Source organism: Nerophis lumbriciformis, linkage group LG32 (assembly GCF_033978685.3).
Source record: "Nerophis lumbriciformis linkage group LG32, RoL_Nlum_v2.1, whole genome shotgun sequence".
In the NCBI taxonomy this organism is placed as follows: domain Eukaryota; kingdom Metazoa; phylum Chordata; class Actinopteri; order Syngnathiformes; family Syngnathidae; genus Nerophis; species Nerophis lumbriciformis.
This window is the reverse complement of record NC_084579.2, coordinates 16,742,866-16,767,823: the sequence shown is the minus strand read 5'-3', so window position 1 is coordinate 16,767,823 and position 24,958 is coordinate 16,742,866. Positions and strand designations below refer to the sequence as shown.

The 24,958-nt window shown below is 39.5% G+C and overlaps 1 protein-coding gene across 3 annotated transcripts in view; it reads left to right on the top strand.

Annotated features, from left to right (window-relative positions):
• The window catches only part of brinp1 (bone morphogenetic protein/retinoic acid inducible neural-specific 1), a 498,298-nt gene that overhangs the window by 168,511 nt on the left and 304,829 nt on the right, over positions 1–24,958 (top strand). Inside the window, exon 1 of one of the 3 annotated variants that reach the window (XM_061927309.2) lies at positions 17,724–18,082. The exons of the other annotated variants lie outside the window; for them this stretch is intronic. The gene's annotated coding sequence lies outside the window, so the exon portion shown is untranslated. Of the gene's footprint in view, positions 1–17,723; positions 18,083–24,958 lie in introns of those variants that run through there. 3 annotated transcript variants of the gene reach the window in all.

The following is a 24,958-nucleotide window of genomic DNA, read 5'->3' as shown; positions in this document are numbered from 1 at the left end:
TTTTAGTTTTATAGATCTGACCCTGTATAAATAAAATGCAATGCTCAGAGTGTCCGCCCTGAGATCAGTAGGTTGTGATTTCAAACCCTGGCTGAGTCATAACAAAGACTATTAAAATGGGACCCATTACCTACCTGCTTGGCACTCAGCATCAAGGGTTGGATTTGGGGGTTAAATCACCAAAATGATTCCCGAGCGCGGCCACCACTGCTGCTCACTGCTCCCCTCACCTCCCAGAGGGTGGAACAAGGGGATGGGTCAAATGCAGAGGGTAATTTCACCACACTTAGTGTGTGTGTGACTATCGGTGGTACTTTAACTTTAATAACAATAATAATAACACTAATAAATAACAACAATGGTTATAATAATATGGGCTCTAGCTTACCTGTGACCTTTAGTGAGGATTAGCGAAATAGAAAATGGATAGATGAATAAAACTAAATACACCAAATTAAGATAAAATAAAGTAAAACAAAATAAAAATAAGCAAATATACAAGGCTTAGTTGGCCACATGCGTGGACAGCACCTTTTAGCTCTTATTTCCAAAATTGTGTACACTACTGAATTGGGGTCTTATGTGCTTATGTGGACACTTGTACTGCCATCTGGTGGTGTCAGAAGAGTATAACATACAATGGAATTTGGGGAAAAAAAAGTGTAAAAATAAGAATTAGCATGTCACTAAACATGAAGTACACCTTTGTGTACTTATGGACTAAGTACATCATATAAAAATATGTTTCTTAGTTTTTATTCTAATTAGGGTCCAATAAGCCCAAATAGCAAAGATAAAAATTAAAATAAAAAAGCATGTAAACAAACAGCTTGGGCCTTCAGAGTTTAAAATACATTGTAGAAATTATTTTATATTTTGTTCACGAAAAAAGCGAGATATATATACAAACCGGTCTTAAAACCTAAAATAGAATTAGCATAATCTATATATCGAAATAGCGAAGCAATGGTAATGTAGGTTGGAGTACCGTAATTTCTGCACTATTAGGCACACTAGATTATAAGGCGCACCTTCAATGAATGGCCTATTTGAAAACTTTGTTCATATATAAGGCGCACCACATTACAAGGCGCATAGAATAGACGCTACAGTAGAGGCTGGGGTTACGTTATGCATCCCGTACTTGCGAGACCTGTTGTGGCTCAATATTGGTCCATATATAAGGCGCACCGGATTATAAGGCGCACTGTCAGCTTTTGAGAAAATTGGAGGTTTTTAGGTGTGCCTTATAGTGCGGAAAATACGGCAGTTTTAAAACATGGTCATTTTAAGCTGTTTTTGGGAATCTGACATTTCCAACTTCCAGATCTTATTAAAGAGGAACATTATCACAATTTCAGAAGGGTTAAAACCATTAAAAATCATTTCCCAGTGGCTTATTTTATTTTTCGAAGTTTTTTTCAAAATTTTACACATCACGCAATATCCCTAAAAAAAGCTTCAAAGTGCCTGATTTTAACCATCGTTATATACACCCGTCTATTTTCCTGTGACGTCACACAGTGATGCCAATACAAACAAACATGGCGGATAGAACAGCAAGATATAGCGACATTAGCTCGGATTCAGACTCGGATTTCAGCGGCTTTACACTGTCTGATAAGATAATTACTAACAACTATGAACTAGGTTTACAGCATATGAAATACATTTGGCAACAACATGCACTTTGAGAGTGCAGACAGCCCATTTCAGGCGCGCTAAGAACATGTATTTCTCCACGATTTCAGCACTCAGGTTAACCATACCTAAATAGACACAAAATACTGCATTACACAAGACTATCCAAATGTACTCGAATGATTGAAAAAATTAAATGTTTTTAAGCTAAATTATTGGTAAACACAGTTTATGTATAATAATTTACGTAAAACCGCGAGTAATGAATAAAGTTTTCATCAATTAATATATTCTGTAGACATACCCTCATCCGCTCTCTTTTCCTGAAAGCTGATCTGTCCAGTTTTGGAGTTGATGTCAGCAGGCCAGGGAAGCTAGGGTCGATATTCTTCTCTTGATCATCTTCGGTGGCATAAGGGACGGTGTGAGCCAAGACATCCAGGGGGTTTAGCTCGCTCGTCTGCGGGAACAAACTGCCGCCATTGCTTGCCGTGTTACCGAGGTCCTTTGTCCCTGAATAGCTCACACACTCCGGCAGATTCAATGGGGGTCTGGCGGCAGATTTCTTTGACTTTATCGTTGGAAATGCATCTGCTTTGAGTGTCGCAGGATATCCACACATTCTTGCCATCTCTGTCGTAGCATGGCTTTCGTCGGTAAAGCGTGCGGAACAAACGACTGACCATTTCGTCGGCTTTCCCCACAGCCTCGTATTTTGAACAAATTTCGTCCAATTTCTTGCCACTTTCGCATCTTTGGGCCACTGGTGCAACTTGAATCCGTCCCTGTTCGTGTTGTTACACCCTCCGACAACACACCGACGAAAGTGAGAAAATGGCGGATTGCTTCCCGATGTGATAATAGAAAGGCGTTTAATTCGCCAAAATTCACCCATTTAGAGTTCGGAAATCGGTTAAAAAAATATACGGTCTTTTTTCTGCAACATCAAGGTATATATTGACCAATGACGTGCGGTGAGGTTGATGGCTGGTGAGGCACTGACTTCATCACAGTCAGATTTACAAAAATATGAACCCTAAAGAGTATCTTATTCACCATTTGATTGGCAGCAGTTAACAGGTTATGTTTAAAAGCTCATACCAGCATTCTTCCCTGCTTGGCACTCAGCATCAAGGGTTGGAATTGGGGGTTAAATCACCAAAAATGATTCCCAGGCGCGGCACCGCTGTTGCCCACTGCTCCCCTCACCTCCCAGGGGGTGATCAAGGGGATGGGTCAAATGCAGAGGACACATTTCATTACACCTAGTGTGTGTGTGTGTGACAATCATTGGTACTTTAACTTAACTTTAACTTTACACATACAAACTGTAGCACACAAAAAAGCACATTTAATAAAAAAACGTTATTATGGTCTTACCTTTACTTAGAAATTAAGTCCATGCGCCGCAACTAAAGCCCTCACTTAAACTTTCCACGTGCAAGATTGAATCTATTTAAAAAAGTGTAACCGAGGGTTTATAAATGTCGCCTATACTGTATGAAACTACAAAATAACAAACACGGAGGCTCCAGTTTACACAAGGACCACTTTATTTACCTTCTTTCAAAAACCTCCGCAACATGACATCACTTCTGCTCTTAGCGCCTTCAAAATAAGAGCTCAAGGCATATACTGTATAACAGCGCATAACAGGAACTTAACATCACAAAGAGGAAAGCCTATGAAAATAGGTTACAAAAGTTATTTAATAAGAAGCCAAAAAGTGCAAAAACAATAATGTTCGTGTCGGAGGAGTTGTGAATTAGGTACACCTGCAGTCTGCATGTATTCCTAATGTTGTGTCCCTGCAGTCATTCACAACTCCTCCAACACCAACATTATTGTTTTTGCACTTTTTGGCTTCTTATGAAATAATTTTTTTAAATAGATTCAATCTTGCACCTGGAAAGTTTAAATGTGGGCTTTAGTTGATATAACAATTCTACGGCGGGGGTGCAGGAGGCGAGCCTCAGCCAGTGCGTCTTTTGCAGCCGTTTTATGATTGCTCAGCACAAGAAATACGTTACACACATACAGTTGTTGACAAAATACACTGTACATTATATACCTCAGCTAACTAAACTATGGAAATGTATAATATAATTCATATAGCAATACAGTCTCACTGCACAGCAGGCCAGCAGTTAGCCGAGTCATTGCGCAATCCATGTTACGGCACTGAGTGACGTGCCTCAACTGGCTGCTGTTCACCGCACCGTCTCTTCTCAGTATTTGAACGGCAAATGTGAAAATTCAGCGATTTTGAATACAAATAATCTAAAACTGGTGAAGTTAAATGGAAAATAACTTTATAGTATAATCACTGGATACATATAACAATTTAATTTTTTTTTTTTTTTTACATTTTTTTTCCTCTCGTGACTGCACGTCACTGATATTGACGCTTACATAGGTCTGGTGATAATGTTCCCCTTTAAGGTTAAAATAACACATTTTTGCCAATAAAATCATTCTTTTGAGGAAAAATCGAGTGCACTACTTGGCCGCAACCAGCAGAGGCACTGCCTAACGAAGTTGTCAGCTATGGACAGTTGAACTAATTGATTGTTGATTTTTGTCCTAATGCCCACCCCAGGCATAAAAGTCAATACTTGTTGCTATTTTTTTCGATTTCCTCTGCGTTTCCGTCATCCGTCATCAGTCACACTACATGCTTCTGGCATACGTTTCAAAACGTAAATCCATGAATCCAACCCTCCGGGGGCGTTAGGTGGCGAATAGGGGACAAGGTCCGGTGCACATTGATGTACATACAGTAGCAGCACAAGTGCATCGTATTCCCACAAGATGCCTCGCACAGATTTGCTGATGGAGCCACTGTTGTTAGCGGTAATGACAGCGGGAGCGAGTGCAGGTGAAGCTTACCCGAGCAGTATCATGTTCTCTTTCAATGTGCGCACTCAGCACACCGACATGACTCCCATGTAGGGCGGGAGAAAACGCAAGGCAGCATATTTAAGCCTACTGTCGTTAGCAGGGGGGGGGGGGGGGGGAGTCCTCTTTTTGCTGCACAACAATGTTATGTTGGAGCTAAAAAAAACAAAAAAAAACTTGAACTAATGACAGCACAGTTGCACTAGGTTGCAAAATTATGAGTACTTCCCATGGGAATTGACATAAATAAACTGTGAAGGTAACGCTGTAATCTAATAGAAAGTATGTTTACTGTAAATGCTCGAATCCAGGGGTTTCAAACTAATTTTAGATGGGGGGCCACACTGGAATCGACTTCCACATTATCTGGTATCAATCACCAGCATAGTGGATTTTAAGAATATATTTACAGGAGAAGTATTGCGGAAAGAGATTATTCTAGATTGTACCTATTGTCATGATTGGTTTTATTGATTATTGACTATTTTATTGTTTATGGGACAAGCAGTAGAAATGGATGGATGGTACTTTTTTGTACTTATTGTTTGTCTTTGGTACACTAATGGGTATATTTTCAAAATTGTTTGTGTTGTTACACCCTCCGACAACACACCGACGAAAGTGAGAAAATGGCGGATTGCTTCCCGATGTGACGTCACAACGTCATCGCTCCGAGAGCGAATAATAGAAAGGCGTTTAATTCGCCAAAATTCACCCATTTAGAGTTCGGAAATCGGTTAAAAAAATATATGGTCTTTTTTCTGCAACATCAAAGTATATATTGACGCTTACATAGGTCTGGTGATAATGTTCCCCTTTAATGATTCCACACATAAGTCGCTCCTGAGTATAAGTCGCACCCCGGCCAAACTATGAAAAAAACTGCGACTTATAATCCGAAAAATACGGTATGTTGTTTATGTAGTTTGATCATTTTCCTCGACTGATGTACTTACATCATGTGGTTTATTTTGTACATATGTAGCATATGCCTTATGGCCGTACGTTTGACACCCCTGCTCTAATCATTTATAGTACCTAAAGCACAAGGGAACCTTAATGCAGGAAAAAAAAAGAGGCTGCTATTTACAACATTTTTAAAACTCATATATAACAATATATGTTTATTATGATAGTTAAAATATGGTACTTAATTTAAATTATATGATGTGTTGTTATAACTTTAAATTGAGTGAGAATCTAGACGGAAACTTATAGCTCTATTTACCAAATATTTACCAAATATTCCATCGTTTTGCAACCTTATTCAGGGCTGAAACCATTTTATTGAGTTACAGGTTTACCTTTTTATTGCTAAAATTAAGGTTTTTAAGGTGTTTTCATTTTAATTCATCACAGTAAGTCCTAGGCTAAAGATTAATTTAGTTTTATTTATAACATAATACTTTGCTCCAAGCTGGTTGATATTTGCATATTTTTGTTTTGCCTCTATTCTGTGTTTTTTATCTTTTTCCACAAGAAACAGGAGTCGTCGGCATAATTCCATTTGTATAATTACCAAGATATATAAAAGTATTTAAATCAAGTCATTAAATACAGTTACTTTTTACTTTCCCTAAAAAGTATTTAAATCACTAACAGATGTATTCTTTAACGGTAAATTAAATATTGTGATACTTTCATATATCTGGTGTATGCAGTTGAGAGATGCTTCATGAGAGAAGAGGCAGTTCCAAGTGAAGCGTGACGTCAGCGAGGTAGGGCGCTCGCATAGGCTGTTTTAGTTTAGCATTGGTAGTCTGCGGACTGGAAGGAGATTGTTGACCGCAGGGCTAGAGGAATGTTATTTTTTACTGATAGTTAATAACACGATTGAGCATGTGTCAATGGCTTTGTCTCTCCTTGTCCACAATTGTTTGTTACTTTATTGAATATTCATTATTCCCTCGTAGTAGTAGTAGTAGTAGCAGCAGTGTGTGCGTGCGGTGGCAGCCGCTTGCACTAGTAAAGAGCTACTTCTTTAAGTGAACTTGCTGGGATTCCAAAGCTGTCTTGTCCGTATCAAACGTATCGTGCCATGCTACATCAAACGTATCGGTAACGACATTATAACTTACATAAAAGTAATTAATTAGATCAGTGGTTCTCAAACTTCTTTCGCCAAGTACCACCTCATAAAAAAACGTGGCTCTCCAAGTACCACCATAATGACCAACGTGAAAATACAGCAGTGTAGTAGGCCCAAGTATTCATTAAGAACAAGGCAGATGTTTAATTTAAGCAGTATATTTAATATTTCTGCCAACTTTATCGTTACATACAGTTTGAACCGTAACACTGTGTTTGAATATAGGAAAATAAAAACATACTGTGCTTTAAGTACAAACCCCGTTTCCATTTGAGTTGGGAAGTTGTGTTAGATGTAAATATAAACGGAATACAATGATTTGCAAATCATTTTCAACCCATATTCAGTTGAATATGCTACAAAGACAACATATTTGATGTTCAAACTGATAAAACATTTTTTTTTTTGCAAATAATCATTAACTTTAGAATTTGATGCCAGCAACACGTGACAAAGAAGTTGGGAAAGGTGGCAATAAATACTGATAAAGTTGAGGAATGCTCATCAAACACTTATTTGGAACATCCCACAGGTGAACAGGCAAATTGGGAACAGGTGGGTGCCATGATTGGGTATAAAAGTAGATTCCATGAAATGCTCAGTCATTCACAAACAAGGATGGGGCGAGGGTCACCACTTTGTCAACAAATGCGTGAGAAAATTGTTGAACAGTTTAAGAAAAACCTTTCCCAACCAGCTATTGCAAGGAATTTAGGGATTTCACCATCTACGATCCGTAATATCATCAACGGGTTCAGAGAATCTGGAGAAATCACTGCATGTAAGCAGATAAGCCTGTGACCTTCGATCCCTCAGGCTGTACTGCATCAACAAGCGACATCAGTATGTAAAGGATATCACCACATGGGCTCAGGAACACTTCAGAAACCCACTGTCAGTAACTACAGTTGGTCGCTACATCTGTAAGTGCAAGTTAAAACTCTCCTATGCAAGGCAAAAACCGTTTATCAACAACACCCAGAAACGCCGTCGGCTTCGCTGGGCCTGAGCTCATCTAAGATGGACTGATACAAAGAGGAAAAGTGTTCTGTGGTCTGACGAGTCCATATTTCAAATTGTTTTTGGAAACTGGACGTCGTGTCCTCCGGACCAAAAAGGAAAAGAACCATCCGGATTGTTATAGGCGCAAAGTTGAAAAGCCAGCATCTGTGATGGTATGGTGGTGTATTAGTGCCCAAGACATGGGTAACTTACGCATCTGTGAAGGCGCCATTAATGCTGAAAGGTACATACAGGTTTTGGAGCAACATATGTTGCCATCCAAGCAACGTTACCATGGACGCCCCTGCTTATTTCAGAAAGACAATGCCAAGCCACGTTTTACATCAACGTGGCTTCATAGTAAAAGAGTGCGGGTACTAGACTGGCCTGCTTGTTGTCCAGACCTGTCTCCCATTGAAAATGTGTGGCGCATTATGAAGCCTAAAATACCACAATGGAGACCCCCGGACTGTTGAACAACTTAAGCTGTTAAAAGGAAAGGCCATGTAACACAGTGGTGAACATGCCCTTCCCCAACTACTTTGGCATGTGTTGCAGCCATGAAATTCTAAGTGAATTATTATTTGCAAAAAAAAAAATAAAGTTTATGAGTTTGAACATCAAATATCTTGTCTTTGTAGCGCATTCAATTGAATATGGGTTGAAAAGGATTTGCAAATCATTGTATTCCGTTTATATTTACATCTAACACAATTTCCCAACTCATATGGAAACGGGGTTTGTAAGTGATTCTTAGATGGAGCCCACATATCACAGTTTGAGAATCGTTGAATTAGCGTTAACAAGGCCGTTATCATGTAACGCTGTTTTTACGAACACTGATGATGACAATGAAGTCGATTCTAATTTTGGAGTTTTGTTTGACATTTACGTTCCATTTTTCTTCCGTCAATCTTCCTTTAACCCGTACTACGTTTGAGAAGTCATGCATGTATGCGACTCCGTTCATATCTCTGTGAGACATTCAGCCGACTGTGTAATTTGGTAGCGGAGCGATAACCGAAATGAGTTAAGTTTTTCCCAGTTTACTTAAAGGTAGCTTTACTATAAATAATACTTGAGCGGAGTCTTTAAAGGCACTGGGATGGAACGGCAATACATTTGTCAAAAGCTGCCTTCAGTCCAACATTTCACAGCTCGTCGACTCTGCAAAATTTGGTCCGAAAGCAGGTCGGGGTGGGGGGAAAAACGCACGTGTTTTTATCTCGGCTCTTGGTTGTTGCTGTTTGTTTTTTGTTTTTTTTAACATGGCCGCGATGACTCTCTTTACCTCCATATTGGAAATAAAGGGAGCGAGAGAATCTCCGGAGTCAGGGAAATAAAACTGCAAGCCCTGTGGCAAAAGCCCCTGAGCTGTGACACATAAAAAAAAAAAGAGGACAGCGAGTAGAGGGGAGGAATATTAGAATTTTAAAGGAAGGTCAAAAGCTCTTTATATTCATTCTTACCGTGTGGGGAATGTGGGCAGGTTGGCTGTTACTGTAAAACCCGTATCAAGGGTGCATTTGCTGCAAAGGATAACCTCCCTGGAAGAGGAAAGCAGAAATGCGGGATTTCTCCGCCATATTTATGCAGTCTAGATCTGTGTGCATCCCTAGTATGCAAGACGCCGTCTGCATCGTCTCAAAGACTCAATGGACTGCACATTTGTAGTGCTCATTTAAACTGACAAGCCAGATGGTTTGTTCTCCAATACCATCTGGAAAAGAGAGGGAAAAAAACAAATGACATACAAGCGTATTTGTCTATCACATCCATTAGCGCTCAAGTAGAAAAGTAAAGTACAGACAAGAAGTCGGTGTGTCCTTTTATAGAGTTAATATCAAACGATTTTATTGTGTTATTGGATGAGAAGTAGTGCTGGAGCTATATCACGATATCTATTGTAGCGTCCTGTGATAACAATATGTATCACAATATATTATTTGGCATTAAGGATGTCTGATAATATCGGACAGCCGATATTATCGGCCGAAAAATTTAAATGTAATATCATAAATGATCGGTATCGGTTTCAAAATTATCTGTATCGGTTTCAAAAAGTAAAATGTATGACTAATTAAACGCGGCTGTGTGCACCGACGTAGGGAGAGTTAAAGAGCTCCTATAAACCTTAAAGGCACTGCCTTTGCGTGCCGGCCCAATCACATAATATTTACGGCTTTTCACACACACACAAGTGAATGCAAGGCATACTTGGTCAACAGCCATACAGGTCACACTGAGGGTGGCCGTATAAACAACTTTATCACTGTTACAAATATGCGCCACACTGTGAACCCACACCAAACAAGAATGACAAACACATTTCGGGAGAACATCCGCACCGTAACACAACATAAACACAACAGAACAAATACCCAGAAGCCCTTGCAGCACTAACTCTTCCGGGACGCTACAATATACACCTCCGCTACCTCCTACCCAGCCCCCCCCCCCAACCCCGCCCACCTCAACCTCCTCATGCTCTCTCAGGGAGAGCATGTCCCAAATTCCAAGCTGCTGTTTTGAGGCATGTTAAAAAAAAATAATGCACTTTGTGACTTCAATAATAAATATGGCAGTGCCATGTTGGCATTTTTTTTCCATAACTTGAGTTGATTTATTTTGGAAAACCTTGTTACGTTGTTTAATGCATCCAGCGGGGCATCACAACAAAATTAGGCATAATAATGTGTTAATTCCACGACTGTATATATCAGTATCGGTTGATATCGGAATTGGTATTTAAGAGTTGGACAATATCGGAATATCGGCAAAAAAGCCATTATCGGACATCTCTATTTGGCATATTTTAAAGCGGGTTATAAGGTGCGGACATATTTGATAATATTTTGCTTCCTTTACAGTTGTATTAGTTTCTCAAAACTATTATTCATTTACTTGTTCATTCACCGTTTGTATCTGGTTACTTTCCATTGTAACAGTTTTTTTTATCTACATTTCAGTTGAAATGAAATAAACACGTATTATTTTGTTGTTTGGATACATTACCTTCGTTGTGGGCGAAACTACACATTTGGGTACCAATTCAATAGTTACAGGGGCAGTATTGGTCATATCATTGTTCACACTTAACATTTTCAGGATCATTAAATGATTACATTTTGATCACAACTATAATATAACAACAAAAAAACGATTGGCAATGTACCAATACCAATTAAATATTTTAATTATTTTTAGAGATGTACGATAATGGCTTTTTTGCCGATATCCGATATTCCAATATTGTCCAACTATACCGATTCCGATATCAACCGATACCAATATATACAGTCGTGGAATTAACACATTATTATGCCTAATTTTGTTGTGTCTCCCCGCTGTATGTATTAAACAATGTAACAAGGTTTTCCAAAGTAAATCAACTCAAGTTATGGAAAAAAATGCCAACATGGCACTACCATATTTATTATTGAAGTCACAAAGTGCATTATTTTTTTTTAACATGCCTCAAAACAGCAGCTTGGAATTTGGGACATGCTCTGAGAGAGCATGAGGAGGTTGAGATCGGCGGGGTTGAGGTGGGGGGGTAGCGGGGGTGTTTATTTTGTAGCCTCGTGGAAGACTTAGTGCTGCAAGGGTTTCTGGGTATTTGTTCTGTTGTGTTTATGTTGTGTTACGGTGCGAATGTTCTCCCGAAATGTGTTTGTCATTCTTGTTTGGTGTGGGTTCACAGTGTGGTGCATATTTGTAACAATGTTAAAGTTGTTTATACGGCCACCATCAGTGTGACCTGTATGGCCGTTGACCAAGTATGCTTGCATTGAGTTTGAGTATGAGTTTGAGTTTATTTCGAACATGCAAGTATACAACATGATACATCACAATCTCCAGTTTCTCTTTTCAACATGTTCGAAAAGGAGTAGGAAGAAGCAAAGCTTATTTAATCCTACCCCTTTTCTTTTACATAACAGTTGCTAAAACTTTTGTTCACTTCCTGTTCTCAAATTATTCACAATATACTCCATAAGTAATCACAATAAAATAAGTAAATAAATAATAATTGGTGAAGTAAGTTACATTTCATATGTTGAGATAAGTAAGATTATTTTGTGAGTGAAAGAATGAAAGAATGGATGAGTTAAATAAATTCAGAATGTTTATCATGGTTCTTCTTCTTTGTACTTTGTAAACACTTTAAGTTTGAAGAGTTTCTTGAAGTGGATCATATTAGTACATTGTTTGATTGCTTTGCTTAATCCATTCCATAATTTAATTCCACATACTGATATACTGAAGGTCTTAAGTGTTGTACGTGCATACAAATGTTTTAAATTACATTTCTCTCTAAGATTATATTTCTCCTCTTTTTTTGAGAAGAATTGTTGTATATTCTTGGGTAGCAGGTTATAGTTTGCTTTGTGTATAATTTTAGCTGTTTGCAAATTCACTATGTTTTAGAATTTCAGAATCTTTGATTCAATAAATAAAGGATTTGTGTGTTCTCTATATCCAACATTATGTATTATTCTAACTGATCTTTTTTGTAACACCGTTAATGAATGAAGTGTACTTTTGTAATTATTTCCCCATATTTCTGCACAATAACTCAGATATGGTAACACTAGTGAGCAGTAGAGAATATGAAGTGATTTTTTGTCTAGAACATGTTTTGCTTTATTCATTATTGACGTGTTTCTTGCTACTTTATGTTGTATATTTTTTACGTGAGATTTCCAGTTCAATTTATCATCAATCATTATACCTAGAAATTTGGTTTCATTTACTCTTTCAATTTCTATTCCGTCTATTTGTATTTGTGTTTGACTTTCTCTTCTACTGTTACCAAATAGCATTATTTTAGTTTTACTGAGATTCAACGATAGTCTGTTTTTGTCAAACCATCTTTTTAATTTGTTAATTTCTTCTGTTATTATTTGTAGTATCTTCTGTGTGTTCTCTCCTGAACAAAACGCTGTTGTATCATCCGCAAATAATACTAACTTTAAATCTTTTGTAACTTTACAAATGTCATTTATATATAGATTGAATAATTTAGGTCCTAGTATTGATCCCTGAGGTACACCACAGGATATATTTAGCGTTGTAGAGGTGTGTTCGCCTACCTTCACGTATTGTTTCCTGTTCATTAGATAACTTCTTATCCAGTTTAAGACTAACCCTCTGATGCCATATCGTTCTAGTTTTTTGATTAAAATATTGTGATTAATTGTGTCAAATGCTTTAGTTAGATCCATAAAAACATTCACTTGTGTGTGTGAAAAGCCGTAGATATTATGTGATTGGGCCGGCACGCAAAGGCACTGCCTTTAAGGCACGGCCCCAATATTGTTGTCTGGGTGGAAATTTTTCTTCTGGAGGGGCACTGAAATTCGGGAGTTGGCAAGTATGACTGGATGGCGCAACTGCTCTGTACTTCTCCCTACGTCCGTGTACCACTCCGTACAGCGGCGTTTTAAAAAGTCATACATTTTACTTTTTGAAACTGATACCGATAATTTCCGATATTACATTTTAAAGCATTTATCGGCCGATAATATCGGACTGTCGATATTATCGGACATCTCTAATTAAAAGCTCTATCATGAGCCAAATTTATATCATCCATATTGTTTATATTGTGCAACTAATGAGTGCTGTCGTAAATTTCTGATAAAACTGCTACGATGGGGCCGGGCGATTACTTGAAAAATAAAAAAAAATAAAACCTACATTTAGAACTTTTAACCTGTGTAAAATTGTCATAAAGAAGCCTGGCCCTCGTTGCATAGTTATGTATTCACACAATCTAATATTTGCTCTAATTAAATGTGGATATAATTGTGTCACTTTCTTATGTAACTTCCTGCTAAAACATATACATTTTTACAAATGACTCACTTTAACCCAATGTTCAGCTGACATGATTTTTTTTGTGTGGATGCTCCCTAGCAAGATGCTTCACATATAGTACAGCTGTGCTGTATTCTCTCCCGTCTCACAAGGTTAGTCTTCCTTCTGAATCCCGGAAACGTCCCGACAGACAATTTAGTTTTGTAATCCAGTTCTGTTCGGCGCTCAAGGCTGTTTCGTCAAAACCGCTAGAAGAAGGAAAAAAACATGACCTGTATTTATAATTAGATCATCACGACTCACTCATTTACAAGTTGCCGGCTTTCATTTAGTCGGAGCTGTAAATGGAGAGTGTGTGCTTGCAGGGGAAATCAATTCAGACAGAATATCATTCAAATGTTTTTTTAAGCTCGTCAAAGTTGGGTTCTGTGTCCTTGACGTGGGGGTTTTACGCCATTTTTGTCTTATTAGCGAGGCATTCATTAAATATCTTATATTAAATATTTCCATTGTCAAAAGCTGATACTATTTGTAGTGCTGTACTAGCAGATACCACATGGTTAATGTAAATGTAATGGTCAAACAGTTTTGTCATGATACTGCACTTTGCTGCAGTGCCTTCTTTTTTTTTTTTGCTGCCCTCAGTCAAATGTGCTTACTTTAAGGGGAAACACACTTTTTGGGGAATTTTGCCTATCGTTCACAATCATTATGAAAAAACATGACGATGGATGTTATTATATATTTTTTTGCTTTCTAAATATTACAAAAAATGCGGTCGAAAGTCTGCTTACAATGGAGCCTATGGGAGCCACGCAATTCCCCCTACAAAGACCTTAAGGAAACATCCAAACACCTCCATCAAGGTTGTATGTATGTGATGCAAGTATATATGTTATTTAGTAATGGGCACATTTATAATAACATTTTATATTTACATATTTTTCTTATTTCAAACATAATTTCAAAAATGCATCACAACGTTTGCTTTTTTTTTTACAAACCCCGTTTCCATATGAGTTGGGAAATTGTGTTAGATGTAAATATAAACGGAATACAATGATTTGCGAATCATTTTCAACCCATATTCAGTTGAATATGCTACAAAGACAACATATTTGATGTTTAAACTGATATTTTTTTTTTTTTGCAAATAATCATTAACTTTAGAATTTGATGCCAGCAACACGTGACAAAGAAATTGGGAAAGGTAGCAATAAGTACTGATAAAGTTGAGGAATGCTCATCAAACACTTATTTGGAACATCCCACAGGTGAACAGGCAAATTGAGAAAAGGTGGGTGCCATGATTGGATACAAAAGTAGATTCCATGAAATGCTCAGTCATTCACAAACAAGGATGGGGCGAGAGTCACCACTTTGTCAACAAATGTGTGAGCAAATTGTTGAACAGTTTAAGAAAAACATTTCTCAACCAGCTATTGCAAGGAATTTAGGGGATTCACCATCTACAGTCCATAATCTCATCAAAGGGTTCAGAGAATCTGGAGAAATCACTGCACGTAAGCAGCTAAGCCCGTGACCTTCGATCCCTCAGGCTGTACTGCATCAACAAGCGACATCAGTGTGTAAAGGATATCACCACATGGGCTCAGGAACACTTCAGAAACCCACTGTCAGTAACTACAGTTGGTCGCTACATCTGTAAGTGCAAGTTAAAACTCTCCTAAGCAAGGCGAAAACCGTTTATCAACAACACCCAGAAACGCTGTCGGCTTAGCTGGGCCTGAGCTCATCTAAGATGGACTGATACAAAGTGGAAAAGTGTTCTGTGGTCTGACGAGTCCACATTTCAAATTGTTTTTGGAAACTGTGAACGTCGTGTCCTCCGGACCAAAGTTGAAAAGCCAGCATCTGTGATGGTATGGGGGTGTATTAGTGCCCAAAACATGGGTAACTTACACATCTGTGAAGGCGCCATTAATGCTGAAAGGCACATACAGGTTTTGGATCAAAATATGTTGCCATCCAAGCAACGTTACCATGGACGCCCCTGCTTATTTCAGCAAGACATTGCCAAGCCACGTTTTACATCAACGTGGCTTCATAGTAAAAGAGTGCGGGTACTAGACTGGCCTGCCTGTAGTCCAGACCTGTCTCCCATTGAAAATGTGTGGCGCATTATGAAGCCTAAAATACCACAATGGAGAAACCCCGGATTGTTGAACAACTTAAGCTGTACATCAAGCAAAAATGGGAAATAATTCCACCTGAGAAGCTTAAAAAATGTGTCTCCTCAGTTCCCAAACGTTTACTGAGTGTTGTTAAAAGGAACGGCCATGTAACACAGTGGTGAACATGCCCTTTCCCAACTACTTTGGCACGTGTTGCAGCCATGAAATTCTAAGTTAATTATTATTTGCAAAAAAAAAAAAGTTTATGAGTTTGAACATCAAATATCTTGTCTTTGTAGTGCATTCAATTGAATATGGGTTGAAAAGGATTTGCAAATCATTGTATTCCGTTTATATTTACATCTAACACAATTTCCCAACTCATATGGAAACGGGGTTTGTATTTTCTTCATCACTGATTACTACTCACTGCAGACTTTATGAGCGCCAACAAACATAATAAAACATCACTTACTGTACAAGGTCTGCTGTCATTAGGATGCCGACTGCTCGGATGTTCATATATTCCCATTTACGTGAAGAATGTAACGACAGGGTCGCATTTTACTGCGCGGATCGTTCTCCCAAGATGCAGCAGGAACTCTGGAGGCAAGGTGCAGGAAGGACATTGATTTATTGTCCATGAAATCATGCAGAAATACAAAAAGACCGAAAAGCGTGCCAAAAGCTATGGCGTAGCTTAGCACAGGAACAGGAATCAAAGATCGTAGAAAATACTTAACGTAACGGGTTGCATGGAAGCAAATAGAGGACGTCGTCACTGTTGCGTAATAATAATAATGGATTAGATTTATATAGCGCTTTTCTAGACACTCAAAGCGCTTCACAGAGAAGTGAGAACCCATCATTCTTTCACACCTGGTGGGGGTAAGCTACTTTCATAGCCACAGCTGCCCTGGGGTAGACTGGGGTGACTGCCTACGGGCCCTCCGACCACAACCTATCATTCATCATTCATTCACCACACTGCAAAATGTCAGTGTTCAAAAACAAGGAAAAAAAATACAAAAATGAGGGGTATTTTATTTGAACTAAGCAAAATAATCGTCCAATAGAACAAGAAAATGTGGCTTGTCAAGACTTTCCAAAACAAGTAAAATTAGCTAACTTCAATGAACCCAAAAATACCTTAAAGTAAGTATATTCTCACTAATAACAAGTGCACTCTTCTTGGTAGAAAAAAAAGAGAACTTTTTGCTCAATACGTTGAAAAATGTTCTTAAATGAAGTAAATGCTAGTGCCATTATCTTGACATAATGATACGCGCCCGGCATTACATTTCTTGAAACCAGCAAACTTATACTAAAAACGAGTTTATTTTTCATAATGGAAAGGCAACAAGGCATCCGCTTGTTACTCTCGGGGTCTACTAGCCGCTCAGGCAAATCATATTGTCTAAAAATGCATTTTTCCATCGATAAGATGACATCATCGCGCCAAGTGCGTGCTCTTTCAGTCAATTAGTGTGCATATATACAGCCCGGACCCCGGCCACATTTTTTTTTATTGTAATTTTGTAGAATTCATCTGAATATGAATGAACTATTTCTGTTCAAAATAGTTTGAAATGTTAAATGTTTAAATATTAACTGTCAGTTTACTGTACTGTGCCAACTGTACTACTGTTAGAGTACGTATTTTCTATTGTTTCATTGAAAATAATCTGTTTTAATTATGAGACACAATTGTGTAAAAATCATGATTTTTTGTTTTCATGCTTGAAATAAGAAATTATTACTTTAAAAAAGTAGTTTTATACTTGTGAGTGTAGACGACAGCTTTGCAACAGTTGATATTCTAGTTTCAAGCATGTTTTACTCAATATAAGTCATTAAATCCCAGCAACAAGCTATAATATCTTACTGAGATAATTTAGGACCAAAACACTTAAAACAAGTAAAACACTCTAACATAGTGAGAAGAACTATCTTATCAGACTGAAAATAACCCTTATTTGAGATATTGAATTTTACTTAGATTTCAGTTTCAGTGTGAAGTGTCCTGCCCAAGGACACAATGACAGCGATTTGGACGGTAAGAGGCAGGGAGCGAACCCACGACCCTCAGGTTTCTGGCACGGCCGCTCTACCCACTACGCCATGCCGCCCCAAGTAGTGCAAACAAGGAACCCAGACTGATTGTGGCGAAAAACAGGAATAGGTAGCTCTCTGATTAGTGCCCAGGAGCAGGTGAGCGTCCCGAACATTAATCAGAGGCAGGTGAAACTAATCTGCAGTCATTGCAACTAAAACCCAAACCCAGGGTTGCTGAAAACAGAACTGAGGTAGTCTAACTAACAGAACAAAACATGATCCGGGCAACGGATCATAACAAAGAATGTCTCATAACAGAAAGGGGTCGAGGAGAAGGGAGACCGAGCATCTTTTCGTGTCGTTCTGGCCATTTTCGGGTCCCAAATGGCTTGTGAAAGTGTACCAACTTGTCGGAATACCTGCTCAGACTTCTTTTGTCCAGGTGAGATGCATGATTTAATGATCTACAATAAACTTCCAGGCAGTAGAGAAGCGAAAGAACAGCAGACCACTCGACGATGTAAACATAGCGACCCACACAAATGATCACTGCGCCGCTAAAAATAGTTTGTCTTCGTAAATGTTTATTTACATACTTTAAAGGGGAACATTATCACAATTTCAGAAGGGTTAAAACCATTAAAAATCAGTTCGCAGTGGCTTATTTTATTTTTCAAAGTTTTTTTCAAAATTTTACCCATCACGTAATATCCCTAAAAAAAGCTTCAAAGTGCCTGATTTTAACCATCGTTATATACACCCGTCCATTTTCCTGTGATGTCACACAGTGATGCCAATACAAACAAACATGGCGCATAGAACAGCAAGCTATAGCGACATTAGCTCGGATTCAGACTCGGATTTCAGCGGCTTAAGCGATTCAACAGATTACGCATGTATTGAAACGGATGGTTGTAGTGTGGAGGCAGGTAGCGAAAACGAAATTGAAGAAGAAACTGAATCTATTGAGCCATATCGGTTTGAACCGTATGCAAGCGAAACCGACGAAAACGACACGACAGCCAGCGACACGGGAGAAAGCGAGGACGAATTCGGCGATCGCCTTCTAACCAACGATAGGTATGTGTTTGTTTGGCATTAAAGGAAACTAACAACTATGAACTAGGTTTACAGCATATGAAATACATTTGGCAACAACATGCACTTTGAGAGTGCAGACAGCCCAGTTTTCATCAATTAATATATTCTGTAGACATACCCTCATCCGCTCTCTTTTCCTGAAAGCTGATCCGTCCAATCCAGTTGGAAATGCATCTGCTTTGAGTGTCGCAGGATATCCACACATTCTTGCCATCTCTGTCGTAGCATAGCTTTCGTCGGTAAAGTGTACGGAACAAATGTCCAATTTCTTGCCACTTTCGCATCTTTGGGCCACTGGTGCAACTTGAATCCGTCCCTGTTCGTGTTGTTACACCCTCCGACAACACACCGACAAGGCATGATGTCTCCAAGGTACGGAAAACAGTCGAAAAAAACGGAAAATAACAGAGCTGATTTGACTCGGTGTTTGTATAGTGTTTGAGAAAATGGCGGATTGCTTCGAGAGCGAATAATAGAAAGACGTTTAATTCGCCAAAATTCACCCATTTAGAGTTCGGAAATCGGTTAAAAAAATATATGGTCTTTTTTCTGCAACATCAAGGTATATATTGACGCTTACATAGGTCTGGTGATAATGTTCCCCTTTAATTGTTTCCAAATGGTGGCTGTAACACGACGGTAAAACAGAAGGCATCGTCATGTACCCACTAGCAGTAGAAGCTAGCTCTGTAATCAACAAAACAGACTCAATAACTCCACGGTGACATTTTGGTGAATTTACAAAACTGAAACAATTACAAAAAGAATGCCATTTTAAGTTAATAATACAAACACGGACACTTGTAAACGTGTTAGCATATTCGCTAATGCTAACGATGCCAGCTTGATTACATTGGACTATGAAAACACTCCTACATACATCACACATGGGACGGTTTAGGGCAGGGGTGTCAAATGTACGGTCTGAGGGCCGGATCAGGCCCGCGGAACAGGTTTAATCCGGCCCGCGGGATAAGTTTGCTAAGTATAAAAATTAACCTGAAATTTTGGAGTGAAAGAAACAGCTGTTCTAAATGTGTCCACTGGATGTCGCAATAGCAATTCTTTGTATCTTTGTAGAGGATGCTACATATGTACAAAATAAACCACATGATGTTAGTACATCAGTCGAGGAAAATAATCAAACTATATAAGTAACATATTGTAATTTATCTTGATAGATTGAAAATTAACACCAATGAGTTGACTGATGAACATTATTACATAATTTATTCAGAAAATATAGATAAATAAAGATAGAATACTATTAAAGGGGAACATTATCACAATTTCAGAATTGTTAAAACCATTAAAAATCAGTTCCCAGTGGCTTATTATATTTTTCGAAGTTTTTTTCAAAATTTTACCCATCACGCAATATCTCTAAAAAAAGCTTCAAAGTGCCTGATTTTAACCACCCGTCCATTTTCCTGTGACGTCACATAGTGAAGCCAACACAAACAAACATGGCGGAAAGAACAGCCAGCTATAGCGACATTAGCTCGGATTCAGACTCGGATTTCAGCGGCTTAAGCGATTCAACAGATTACGCATGTATTGAAACGGATGGTTGTAGTGTGGAGGCAGGTAGCGAAAACGAAATTGAAGAAGAAACTGAAGCTATTGAGCCATATCGGTTTGAACCGTATGCAAGCGAAACCGATGAAAACGACACGACAGCCAGCGACACGGGAGAAAGCGAGGACAAATTCGGCGATCGCCTTCTAACCAACGATTGGTATGTGTTTGTTTGGCATTAAAGGAAACTAACAACTATGAACTAGGTTTACAGCATATGAAATACATTTGGCAACAACATGCACTTTGAGAGTGCAGACAGCCCAATTTTCATCAATTAATATATTCTGTAGACATACCCTCATGTCAGCAGGCCAGGAAAGCTAGGGTCGATATTCTTCTCTTGATCATCTTCGGGACGGTGTGAGCCAAGACATCCAGGGGGTTTAGCTCGCTCGTCTGCGGGAACAAACTGCCGCCATTGCTTGCCGTGCTACCGAGGTCCTTTGTCCCTGAATTGCTCACACACTCCGGCAGATTCAATGGGGGTCTGGCGGCAGATTTCTTTGACTTTATCGTTGGAAATGCATCTGCTTTGAGTGTCGCAGGATATCCACACATTCTTGCCATCTCTGTCGTAGCATAGCTTTCGTCGGTAAAGTGTGCGGAACAAACGTCCAATTTCTTGCCACTTTCGCATCTTTGGGCCACTGGTGCAACTTGAATCCGTCCCTGTTCGTGTTGTTACACCCTCCGACAACACACCGACGAGGCATGATGTCTCCAAGGTACGGAAAACAGTCGAAAAAACGGAAAATAACAGAGCTGATTTGACTCTGTGTTTGAGAAAATGGCGGATTGCCTCCTGATGCGACGTCACATTGTGACGTCATCGCTCCGAGAGCGAATATTAGAAAGGCGTTTAATTCGCCAAAATTCACCCAGTTCGGAAATCGGTTAAAAAAATATATTTTCTTTTTTCTGCAACATCAAGGTATATAATGACACTTACATAGGTCTGGTGATAATGTTCCCCTTTAACCACATGTAAGTGTAAAAAAAAACAACAACAACATTATGATTTGTACATTTTCCGAATTTGCTTGTTCTATTTTTAAACACAGATCTGAAGTTGTCTTTATTTTTAAGTTATCGTACCATGATTACACCAGTCCGGCCCACTTGGGAGTAGATTTTTCTCCATGTGGCCACCCATCTAAAATGAGTTTGACACCCCTGGTTTAGAGAGTATGAATAGTTTTAGTTATATTTTACAACTTGCTTGGTGTGATGAATGAAAAATCCTTTCGAGCAGAAACGCTACAGACGAATAGTAGACGAAACGGGATATACTTCCGGATCAAGGCGTGAAACAGGAAGTACATTGTCAACCAGCAGCACCTGCTAGTTTTAACTCAATATAAGTCATAACATCTCAGCAACAAGCTGAAATATCTTACTGAGATCATTTAGGACCAAAACCCTTAAAACAAGTAAAACACTCTAACATAAAATCTGCTTAGTGAGAAGAATTAAAGAAAATAAGCAAATATCACCCTTATTTGAGATATTTAATCTTACTTAGATTTCAGTTTTTGCCATACTTGCCAACCCTCCCGGATTTTCCGGGAGACTCCCGAAATTCAGGCGGACTCAGGTCCTCCACAATATAAAAAAGCGTACCTGCCCAATCACGTTATAACTATAGAATGATGGAGGGCGAGTTCTTGGTTTCTAATGTGGGTTTATTGTTAGGCAGTTTCATTAACGTCCTCCCAGCGTGGCAACAACACACAACAACAGCAGTCACATTTTTGTCTACCGTAAAGCATGTTGTGACACTCTTAAACAGGACAATACTGCCATCTAGTGCATTTGATGAAAGCACTTTTGTGCGTGCCACACAGCAATGTCAGAGAGGGTGTTCAGCATGGGTCGAAAAATAGTGACAGAGAATAGAACAAGGATGGACAATTCAACCCTTAACTCAACAATGAGTAGATGGGTGTTATGTGTGTGTATATGTGTAAATAAATGAACACTGAAATTCAAGTATTTATTTTATATGTATATATGTATATATATATATATATATATATATATATATATATATATATATATAGCTAGAATTCACTGGACGTCAAGTATTTCTTATATATATATATATATATATATATATATATATATATATATATATATGAAATACTTGACTTGGTGAATTCTAGCTGTAAATATACTCCTCCCCTTTTAGCCACGCCCCCGACCACGCCCCTGCCCCACCCCGACCACGCCTACCCCCACCCCCCTCCCCCCACCTCCCGACATCGGAGGTCTCAAGGTTGGCAAATATGGTTTTTGCAGTGTGACAGTACTAATTGGGATTTAATGGGAATAAAATAGAAATCAAAAACTTTTCTCAGATGCCAACAAGAAGGAACACCGAATGTTGGCTGCCCTTCATTGTCGTCATTTGTTTATTGCGCGGCCTTGCAAAGTGTTTGTCATCGCCATTGGCGGCGTCCCCAAAGATGACACATTATTTACGCACATGACTTAGCTATTTCCATACCGCCTTGGAACGGCTTATCCCCTTCCAAACTGTGCACACAACAGGTTCTCTGTGTGATGAGGGAAGTGCGCCTGGCACACAACAAAACACCCTCCCGACATTGATATCGGGTGCGTGGCACTGAAACAAAGCAGACGCAACACGGCGCCGTTTCGCTCTGCGATTCCTCATCTGAAAAAGAATTGAGACGGGCAAAAAGGAAAAGACAACAAAGTGGAAACCATCTGGTCCGTGTCCCTGCAGATTTAACAGACTTAGGACTCGCTTGTTCTTCTGATTTCCTCCCATTTCACAAATGTATGCCTTTTGACTTAGGAACGGCGGGAGCAGGCGGACACCGGCTTAACACTTCATTTCCTCCGCCGCCGTCTGCCCGCGTCGGGAACGCTCGCCAGAGTCTGGTCATTAGAAATTCGTCAATTGGAAAGTAAACAGAAAATTGGTGAGAAATGAGGTCAGTAGATGCAGGGAAGGCACCTCATCAGAGCGAGAACAGAAATAACCGGCTGCAGCTGGACAAAAAGCTCCCTTGAACATTATGCGACTGGTCGCGTCCCTGGAGAGGACAGCAGCTGTTCTCTATTTCTGACAGGGCGCCTTTATCTCCCCTTTTTATTACATATACTTCCTTGTGATATATGAACATCTGTCTGTAAAAAGTGGGAAGAGATGAGTTGGACGAGGGAGGGTGGAGGGAGGGTGGAGGGGGGGCACATGATCCCGTTCAAGCTTCATTTTCAGCGCGGGCTGATAAAACCCCCGGGATGAGAAAAAAACGAGTCATATTTATTTCTTTTTCCCCCCTCTCGGATGCTGAAATAGGATGAGCAAAACATGGCCCCGAGCCTGATAAGGTGATGCTTTTTCTTTAGCATACGTCTCTTCGCACTTCAAGTCGCAATCTTCCCAGTTGCCTCGCAACACTTTCATCACGCCCGACAAGGCGACACCCCGTAGTGAGATGCGAATAAATTATTACGGAAGCAAGGGTGACGGATAAGTCACAGCGGGGAGTGACCGGGAAGTGCTGTATAATTACAATGCAGAGTATTAATGGGGGAGGAGGGGCGCATCCCTATTGCTTGCTGGAAGTATAAGTAGCAAAACAATGTACACAATAGTGTATTACTGAGAGATAAATAAACACATCGGCTGGGAACATCTCTGCGCTGCTGACCCGTCTCCGCTCGGGATGGTGTCCTGCTGGCCCCACTATGGACTGGACTCTTACTATTATGTTGGATCCACTATGGACTGGACTCTTACTATTATGTTGGATCCACTATGGACTGGACTCACAATATTATGTCAGACCCACTCGACATCCATTGCATTCGGTCTCCCCTAGAGAGGGGGGGGGTTACCCACATATGCGGTCCTCTCCAAGGTTTCTCATAGTCATTCACATCGACGTCCCACTGGGGTGAGTTTTTCCTTGCCCTTATGTGGGCTTTGTACCGAGGATGTCGTTGTGGCTTGTGCAGCCCTTTGAGACACTTGTGATTTAGGGCTATATAAATAAACATTGATTGATTGATTGATTGATGAATCAAAAAAAGTTGAATCATAATACAAACCCGGTTTCCATATGAGTTGGGAAATTGTGTTAGATGTAAATATAAACGGAATACTATGATTTGCAAATCCTTTTCAACCCATATTCAGTTGAATGCACTACAAAGACAAGATATATGATGTTCAAACTCATAAACTTTATTTTTTTTTTGCAAATAATAATTTGGCTGCAGGGCATCTGCCTCACAATACGAAGGTCCTGAGTAGTCTTGGGTTCAATCCCGGGCTCGGGATCTTTCTGTGTGGAGTTTGCATGTTCTCCCCGTGACTGCGTGGGTTCCCTCCGGGTACTCCGGCTTCCTCCCACCTCCAAAGACATGCACCTGGGGATAGGTTGATTGGCAACACTAAATTGGCCCTAGTGTGTGAATGTGAGTGTGAAAGTTGTCTGTCTATTTGTGTTGGCCCTGCGATGAGGTGGCGACTTGTCCAGGGTGTACACCGCCTTCCGCCCGATTGTAGCGCCCCCTGCGACCCCGAAGGGAATAAGCGGTAGAAAATGGATGGATGGATGGAATTTGGCTGCAACATGTGCCAAAATAGTTGGGAAAGGGC